Below are 10,124 nucleotides of genomic sequence, written 5' to 3' on the forward strand. Positions count from 1 at the left end.
GAGTGAGAGCAGAGGGAGGGTGGAATATTTCAGATTGAGTTCTGTGTGAGTTCTGTGGGGGAAAGGTGTGTTTGGAGAACAGACAGAGGGGAGCTTTGTGTACCTCTCTCAGACAGGTCAGGCCTCTCTTCTCTCTCTCCCAGCCTTCCTTATTTCCCTCGTTCTTTCATTCTGGGTGCACAGAGCTCCTTTACAGGCCGTATATGATGCTATCACTAATGTGCTATGTTCTGCTGCTCTTTCAGAGTCGGGTAAGAGCCACTAATTCCATTCTCTCTTATCAATCAAAGCTTGACTATAACCAATAGCATCATTGTCTGCCCATAACCCATAATGACTGGCCTAGCTGGCCTTAAATATGCACTCATACTTTCATGCTAATGAAAGTTATAACTTGGCTTTGAGATTCTATATTTTTTGGGATGTTAACTGTACATTGTTGGCATGCATCTGTAATTGTAGTTGATTGCTTCTTAACATTAGCACATAAAGACTTTTTAGTTATTGTCAAAGCTGTGCTGGTGTTCATGTCTTTTAGAAGAACGTTTTAGAAGTTGTCAAAGTCGGCTGCTATTTAAAATCTTGAGATGACGTGGCCTGAGAAATGCCATTTAATACAGCATCTCTTTAAAATGAAACCTCCTCTGAGATGTTTATGAGTTTGCTTTGGCATGTAAATTCCTATTGTTATTTTGGTTTCACAAAATGAGCTCATTCTGTAGACTTTGACAGAAAGACTTTTTCTTTTGACCTGTGGTGACCCTGGAAGACCCAGGAAGGCCTGCAGTGAATCCTATGGTACAGAAATGATATAGCCCACATGATAAACACACATAATCTAACTAACTACACTAACACCTAAAGAACTTAATTTATAAAAGCTCTTGGATTAAGTCTAGATGGATTCAAAATGTCATATCTTTCTTTAAGTCTCTGACATCTGAGTCATACATAATGTTAATTATTAGATGAAATATATTATTATAAAAATAATAGGATCAATATAATTGATGGAAATGGAATCAATCGAGTGAAATTAATCTATTCATATGATTACTATATCTAATATATACATGTTTATATAATTTTATTAATAAATGTTTGAAATAATATATATATATATATTAGAACATAATTTTTTGTAAAGATTGTCCATGGTGTCACTAAATAGATAGTCTCTTAAAATTAAAAATACAGCTTTTGAACTATTACTAGTAATTACTACAAAATAGTAATAACAATATGTCAGTAGACATATTATTATTTCTACATTCTATCTGGTTAACTAAATTACAGTACCTACAGACTTTATTGGCTAATACAAAATCATTGAGCTCTGAAATGTTCAAATGAATATTGCTAAACTGCAGCCAAATGTAATGTATACCATGTAAATTTAGACATTTTCTCATCTGGTTTGTAATATTTCATACAGAATCACCCTTACACTTGGCAAGGCTCTTGGAGGTAATTTACCCACATGAAAGTAAAGAAAGATAAATTGAAGAAAATAAACTGATATGCTCATGTGGTACTTAAAAGCAAGAAAATGAAAGACGGGGGTGCATATATAGGCTATTTATTTGCTGCCTGCACGGTGTCAACACTGTAAATGCTGCTGGGTCGGTTGATGTTTTTCTTCTATAGGACGCTAGAACAGTAGCGCAGTCAGTAGGGCTGTGTGGCCGCTTGTTGACATCAGGGTTGGGTTTTTCCTCTGCCAGCCTTTGCATGCGGATTTGCTGCTAAACTCACTGAAAGAGGCAGAGAATTACAGTAACACAGCACTTAAAGTGTCATGAAAGGTGGGAAAGAGGAGGGTGGGTATAGAGGAGAGGTTCAAACACAACAACCAATAAAACACAGAACTACAAGTAGCTCATTGAAATGCTGGGAGTTGTACAAGGAAGGCAAGATGAGGTGGACCCAAGTGCAAGCAGGGTTTATGAACAAAATAAAGCAAACACCATAACTAGGACGCGGGAGTGAAACCAGGAAACCAGCAAACACGGGCATCTACAGAAAACAATGTCTGAAAAATGAACCAAGGAAGCACAGGGGTATATATACACAAGTTAACCAGGGCTGACAAGGGACAGGTGCGGGTAATTAGTTGTCATGCAATCTAACAAGTGTTACTATGGCAACAAACAAGGGACTCTATGGCAAGCAGGGAAACAGGAACTGCATAAAGGAAGAGGGCACAGAAACCATAGGAGAATACACTTTGAAAACGAGAGTCCTTAAACACAAGACCAAGACAGGAGACCGTATGACAAGAAACTCTCAAGCCTCTTCTTTATCAAACAAAATATCAAATCGAATTAGTTATCATACTTAGAAATATCAACGAATGAGGATTTTTACATTTTCAGAGCTGTTGGTGAGTGATTATGAGAACTGAGGAAGCACATTTAAAAAAACAGTACAATCATAAAATCCTCATCACTTTTAGGAGCACTACAGTCTATAAACCAATGATGCACATCAGTTTTAAGGGATAGTTCTACCAAAAATGTAAATCAAGTCATCATTTACCCAACCTCATTTTGTTCCAAACCTGTATTACTTTTGTCTGTGAAACACAAAGTTATATGTGTATATATATATATATATGTAAAACCAAAAATGTTAGGCTAACATTCTTCAAAATGTCTTCTTTCTTGAGTAATCCATTGCGTCATCTTGTTCATGATCAGATGTAGGCCTACCTCTGATGCCATTATTTGCATATATTTCTAATTTGAAGAAGGTGCAATGCAGTATGTCTGCACACATGGTTCCAATTCATGTTTAAAGCAATAGAGTAGATGAATTATGTGCATCTAAAAAAAACTCAAATGTTGATGTTGGCTCAACTTTGATTTTAGGATGAATTAAACAGCCTAAAACATATTTTATCAGTAGAAGTTCTTTATCAAAATTAGAACCTACCCTGAAAGTAATGACAAGGCCACATAAGGGTCAGGATGGCACAGGCCCACCAAGATGACTGGTCTACCCCATCAGTGCTGCCAGAATGTAGGCAACTAGTGATGTGGAGATAAAACGAAGCTGCAAAAGTACCATTTGTTGTGTATATATAATTTTACAAGTGTATTTCTACAAATACATACAACATACTTTTATTTTGTGACTGTATCCACTTGGATCTAGAGAGTCTTGACTGCTATTATGCAGCATGTGGCACCGTTGCTGATCCGTGCAGATAAATTGTCCACATTGTTCGGATTTGTCTCTCTTTCAGAGTGACAGTTTCTTCTACAATAACAATGTATTCTTGAGAATTGGTACATAGTTTCTGCAAGATTCAGTGTGTGGCATACAATACAAAGAAATCACTGTGACGGTGACACTCCAACAACATATATAGCTTGGAGAATAGCTCAGCTGTTTTAGTAACAAGGTATTGTTTCCAACAACTAGTGCTGTAGCAAAGACTGCTGTTTTAATCTCACATTTGTGATGTTCCTGTGGCTCAGTGGTAGAGCTTTGTGTTAACAGCACAAAAGGTTGTGGGTTTGATTTCCAGGGAACACATATACTGGTAAAAAACGTATAGCCTGAATGCACTGCAAGTCACTTAGGCTAAATGCGCAAATTATTAAAAAATTATAATTATTATATTTGGGTTATCTTACTGCAGATCGAGTGGAGGTAAACAACCACACTGTCAGCTCAAGTTCAATTCATTCTAGTGAATCAGTTCGGTATTTCAGTTCAGTCTCTCTCTCATATGTTTGGAAAGTTTGAATCATCCCAGTGAATCGGTTCTTCCCAAAAGTCAGAATAAATTAATCTTTAAATTTTATGTTGTCATCCTAATTTGGATTGTTCATTCAAAAACCCACATTGGATATGTTTACATGCACAACTTTTGTTTCAGTCAGACTGAATTCATTCTGATTGATGAATCTGAATGTAGTGTTTACATGAATACTAAAAAAAAGTGATTTATGTGATTTATGTGTTAAGTGCGCATTTATGTGTCAAAAGCTTCAAATCGGAATTGATTTTTTTGACATTTGAGAAAATCATTGCACATGCACAGTTCTTTCAGTTTCAGTTTTCAATTCGATCAAATATTTACATGCACTCTCAATCATATTAGAAAAGGAATAAACCACACATTTCATTCAGATCGAGCTCAATCAGATCGATTAAGGTGTTTTCATGAAGGCTTTTTCCGTGTAACGAATCATTTGGTTGCATGTAAACGTAGCCATTGATCTCTAAACACAAACCATAAGACTAAAACAAGAGAGCATGGCAAGGAGAAGAATACCAAAGAATAAGCGCATGATACTCATGATTCTTTCACAAGTAACTACAAATTATCCCATTGAGGTGATAGAATCATGAGACTATCTTTCTGAAATGAATGTGATTTCATGATAGCTTTGATTCCAGGGTCTTATTTTCTTTTTGCATGTATTGCAGGGTGCTGATAGCAGGCAGAAGCAGAGGGAAGCGACGGGCCTGGTGGAGAGGAGGCAGTTCTGTAGCTGGCCGTGTAAATGTGGTGTGCGGCCGCCGTGTGCCCCTGGAGTCAGCTCCATCTTGGATGGCTGCGGGTGGTGTAAAACCTGTGCACGGCAAATTTGGGAATCGTGCAATGAGAGGGACGTCTGTGACCCTCACAAAAGCATGTACTGTGACTTTTCCAAAAACCAGCCACGTTATGAAGTTGGCGTCTGTGCTTGTGAGTGAGTGTTTTATGAAAAACCATGTGTAGTAGTTACAATCAACATCACAACATCTTTAAAATAAGAACATTTACTTGAGAAGCTAAACTGTTTTTAGAGAATACAGTGCTGTAATAAGAATCCACACACATGATATAAGGAAAAAAATATTGTGACCACAAATGAAGAATCCATTTCTACGGTGTTTATTTTGTGGCCACATTATAATAATTTGTTCCCTTGTTTTAGGTAAATTGTGGCCACATTGTACTACTTAATTCCCTCGTTTTAATTTAGTTAGGAGGAAAGTTTTTTTAACCTTATGACCACAAGTGGATAGCTCGAATTAAGTTTTATTTTTTTGTACTCCATAGTCAATCCTTCATATTTTTGCAGACATGATGGGGGTTGGTTGTGACCTGAATGGGGCTCACTATGATAACGGACAGGCCTTCCAGCCCAGCCCACTCTACAAGTGCACTTGCATTGCTGGAGCCATCGGCTGCACTCCTGCCTTCATCCAAAAGCCGGCTGGAATGTTGAGTCCCACTGCTCTCTAGGGCAGCTTGCCAGCAGGACTCAAGAGTGATCAAAGCCCCAAACACCAGCAGGACACCACCTACAGGACCATGTCAGATGAGTGTGGTGAGACATTAAAACCAAAAACAGCATTCAAAACACATCATGTTATTTGAATATTCTGAGAAAATAATTCTATCCATTAAGGTTTGATTAGATTGAAACATGCAAGTATGCAATTTTATTGATTAATACTATTTTTCACCACCCACACAGGTTTACTTACATCAGCAGAAAACAAAAATAATTTCAGAGGTCAAGAGGTTCATTACATTTGATGAAAATTTAAGAAAAGAAAACAACAATACTGAGTCTATTAAGAAAGTAAATACTGTAGGTTCCATTTTGATTTCATGTTGACTCAAATGGAATGTTCCATGTTAATACAATTAAAGTTGGACAGCATTTGTCGTGCATAATGTCTGTTATAATAGAAAAATATGGAGTGTCTATTTACACTTTTTACACAAGTGCAAATAGCCCACTTTGATGGCTAAGGCTATTTACTCTAACTCCGCCCACCAATGTCTAGTTGACCCAGATGAATGGTGGCACAAGCAAGACACCGAGCCAGACCTCCCGCAAATTACCTGTTCGCACCCAATACATGGGAGGAAACTGGCTCCACCCAGAGATTATAGAACCTTGCAAAGGTATTAGGTGTCGCCCAGCCCGCATCTCTGCAGATGTCTGCTAGGGAGGTGCCTTGCACCAACGCCCAAGAGCAGGCGACATTCCGAGTGGAATGAGCTCTCCCCCCAGGGGGAATGGCTCGACTTGTGTCTGGTATGCCAAGGTGATGGCATCCACTAGCCAGTGGGCCAACCTCTGCTTGGAGACTGCCATCCCCTTCTGTTGCTCTCCAAAGCAAACAAACAGCTGTTCAGAATGTCTGAAGCTCTGGGTGCAATTTACGTAAATGCGCAAAGGCGCGAACGGGACACAGCAACACAAGGGCTGGATCTGCCTCCTTTAAGGGCAGCGCTTACAAGTTCACCACCTGGTCCTGAAAGGGAGTGGTGGGAACTTTGGGCACATAACCAGGCCAAGGCCTCCAGATAACGGGAGAATCAGCTCAGGAACCTGACGATCAGGTCGCGCCTCCCCAAGAATCTTCCATCCACTGCATCGAGATGCGCCACAATGGCAGCGACATACACTTTCAAAGTGGAGGGGGACAGCCTCCGCTCCAACTTTTCTTGCAGGAAAGCACAACGCTGACGAGAGGCGAGAGGAACGCCAGTCAACAAACAGACCCCACTTCAGAGCATGGCCTGCCTGGTAGAGAGGGCCCTAGCCTGAGTCATAGTATCTATCACAGCCTGTGAGAGGCCAGAGAGGTCTGCCACGTCCCATCCAGAAGCCAAACGTGCAGGTTCCACAGATCAGGACGTGGGTGCCAAATAGTGCCCTGGACCTGAGAAAGAAGGTCCCTCCTGTCACGAGGAGCGTTAGATCGGAATACGGCACAACCAGCAGGACCTGCTCCTCATCCTCCCTAATCTTGCACAGGGCATGTGAAAGGAGCCTCACTGGGTAAAAGGCATAATTGCATAAACCCTGGGGCCAGCAGTGTGCCCGAGCATCCGTGCCGAGGAGTGCCAGAGAAGGAGATGGCGGACAAGTTGTGACATGCGATGGTAGTGTACCCCACCCTGATGGTTGATGTGTGCCAGTGTTCATTTCGTTGAGACAAATTTTTTCGTTAGAATTTTCGTCAACGACAAGTTTTCACTGATGAAAACGAGACAATAACTAAATAAAAATTAAGTGATGATGACAAAAACTATAATTAAAATATATTGACCTTTTCGTTAACTAATAAAATTTAGACAAAAATGTGAGTGAGGGACGTTTTTGGAAAAGATCCAAAAGACGCACATTTGAAAAGTAATGTACTGATCCACCTGATGACGCGGCATTCGAGTACATGACATCATCTTGCATACATTTGGGTGTCTGTCTGACTTAAACTATAATGAAATGCAACAGCTTGGAGAAAAAGAAGAGAAGATTTATGGGTCAATTTAACAATTTCACATCAAGACAAACAAGATCTTGTGTAAACCGTGTGGAGCGGAAATTGCTGGTAAAAAAACAACAAATCTAAAGCGACATCTGCAAGGGAATCATCCTGAAATTCACTTTTTTGCTAATGCTATTTATCAGCTTACCCAAGTCGGTGTGCTTTTGCTTAACTGAAACAGTATAGCCTCTCGCTGACCTGTACTACCTGGAGAAGTGACTCCATTAGATCGTACATTAAAAGTGATTGACATGCTAAAGATAATAAATGGTATTTGCTGCTGTCCTCAAATTGAATCGGTTATGTAGCAAAATGAAGAGTGCACGTTTGAAAAAAAAATATATTTTTATTTAATGTAAGATAGTGATGTTACATTTGTGAACTAATCTGCCTTTTTAATAAACGTTTTAAGTGAACGATCTTGTTCACTTAATGCATTGACTTATTTGTCGTTCACTAATCTCCCTGTCAATAGCGTTTGAGTGTGAGCTGTAAAAGAGCATATGTGACCCTGGAGCATAAAACTTAAGTCTTAAGTTGCACGGGGATATTTGTAGCAATAGCCAAAAATACATTGTATGGGTCAAAATTATATATATATTCTTCTATGCCAAAAATCATTAGGATATTACGTAAAGATCATGTTCCATGAAGATATTTTGTAAATTTCCTACCGTAAATATATCAAAACTTAATTTTTGATTAGTAATATGCATTGCTAAGAACTTCATTTGGACAACTTTAAAGGCGATTTTGTCAATATTTCGATTTTTTTGCACCCTAAGATTCCAGATTTTTAATGGAAAGCTTATTTATTCAGCTTTCAGATGATGTATAAATCTCAATTTTGAAAAATTGACACCCAAGACTGGTTTTGTGGTCCAGGGTCACATATGATTAGTTGAATGTACTGAACGAATACACCCTTCACTGCGGTTATAATTTTGAACTAGAGAGAGCTCTCATTCGTGAATGAACTGGAACATCTTGCTCATTAATGAAAAAAGTGAATCAGTCGGCTCGTTCGTGTATGATAAATATGAATTTATTTTTGTTTAACAAGGACATTAATCAGGTGCAATACAAAGATCAGCCCCACATTTTACTATAATCCCAGATTTATGCATGTAAAATTACAGTAAATATTATTTTTAAATGCAAAAGCTGTTCTGTGTTTTTAGGCATAATTTATTTGTGTCTTGGTTGAAGTTTTAAGGATTTAACAAATATAATGTTTGTTAAATAATGTTTTCACCACAAGTGAAAAGAGTAGAAATGTAGTACAGAGACTACTTGTGCATGTGAGCATTTTTCTGGGACCGAAAAAGATTAAACCTGATTTTGTCCCCCTATCTTTCTACTTCACAGATACAAAAGACCTCAAATGAGAAGGATGGGCCACTGAGTTCAAATAAAACTAGTACATTCCAACAGAGTATTTCAACAGCTCTTTTTAATGCATCAAAGTACAAAAGTTACTCTAAAGAAGAGCAGACTAAGGAGGAGGCCATACCAAAATGGATTGGGCGCACAGGATTACCCGTCACAACAACTGAAGATGAGGACTTTATCTTAAAGGGGTCATATGATGTTGCTAAAAAGAACATTATTTTGTGTATTTGGTGTAATTAAATGTGTTTATGCAGTTTAAGGTTAAAAAAACACATTATTTTCCACATACTTTACATTATTGTTTCTCCTCTATGCCCCGCCTTTCTGAAACGTGTCGATTTTTACAAAGCTCATCGGTCTGAAAAGCAAGGTGTGCTGTGATTGGCCAGCTATCCAGTGCGTTGTGATTGGCCGAATACCTCAAGCGTGTGACGGAAATGTTACGCCTAGTACTGGGCGGTATGCCCAAAAATTTATATCACGGTATTTTTCCAAATTATACCGGTTTCACGGTACATGACGGTATTTTTTTTTTCATGCATGAGCGGGTGTTAACCATATTTTCTACTGATTGAGGAAATACTGCAGTATATTGACTTAGAATGCACTATTTTACTGTCATGATGAGTGAATATTGTCAAAAAAATACCACACTAAATAGTGACTAAACACGACCCCTTTTAATACGTTAACCAGGAGTCACTCTCATTTATAATCGCGGCATCGTCTGATAAAATCAACATCATGCATCTACACTAAAGAGCAGCTATGCGGTTGTTTTGGCTAGATTAATTTTTGTCTCATGCAGCGCACTGACTGCATCTGAATAACAACCTAAAAAAAAAACAACAAACAAAAAAGTGCATGTGATATTAACAGACGAACTATGCTCATATTTATAATGCCAAACAATCAGTGAGCAACAGGTGCTTGGAAACGCTGTTTTGTACTCATTTATTGACAAGTCGGCTGCGGTGAGGCCAACTGAATGCGCTGCTTCTCTGCCGCTCACTGCACAGAACAGACGCCGAGAGAGGCGACACTTCTCCGGGAAAGTCAGACATCGTGTTCGCGGGAAAGCACTGGCGAAATCTTCCAACTGAACCATAGCTAAGGTTTATCCAAAAAAAAGTCGCTAGGTATGTCAGTATGAATATTCTATGAAAAAAGCAACTAAAAGGGTCTGAAAGTTGCTAAATCTAGTGCTAAACTCGTGCTCGTGTGTGTGAGACGCGGGAGCTGATGGCAGGGGCGGTGGATATTTGTGGAGGTCAATGTGGATATTGTGGATGAGATCACGTTCTACAGCTTCAGTTTCGGAACTTTCACACTTAGTAACACAAAGTATAGCTGTATGTGTATTTTTTTCACTGTTCTTTTCACTGTTGCACATACAGTGCAACAGTTAAAAGGGACCCCTCTCAAACAGTGTCACGTTCCGA

The 10,124-nt window shown here is 38.9% G+C and overlaps 1 pseudogene; it reads left to right on the forward strand.

The window, feature by feature from the left end:
• The first annotated feature begins 203 nt into the window (after nucleotides 1–203).
• Nucleotides 204–8,711, forward strand: LOC107548263 (WNT1-inducible-signaling pathway protein 3-like; annotated as a pseudogene).
• Nucleotides 8,712–10,124: the final 1,413 nt, after the last annotated feature.

The sequence above is a fragment of the Sinocyclocheilus grahami genome, unplaced genomic scaffold (genome assembly GCF_001515645.1).
Source record: "Sinocyclocheilus grahami isolate Dianchi unplaced genomic scaffold, SAMN03320097.WGS_v1.1 scaffold345.1, whole genome shotgun sequence".
Classification (NCBI taxonomy): Eukaryota; Metazoa; Chordata; class Actinopteri; order Cypriniformes; family Cyprinidae; genus Sinocyclocheilus; species Sinocyclocheilus grahami.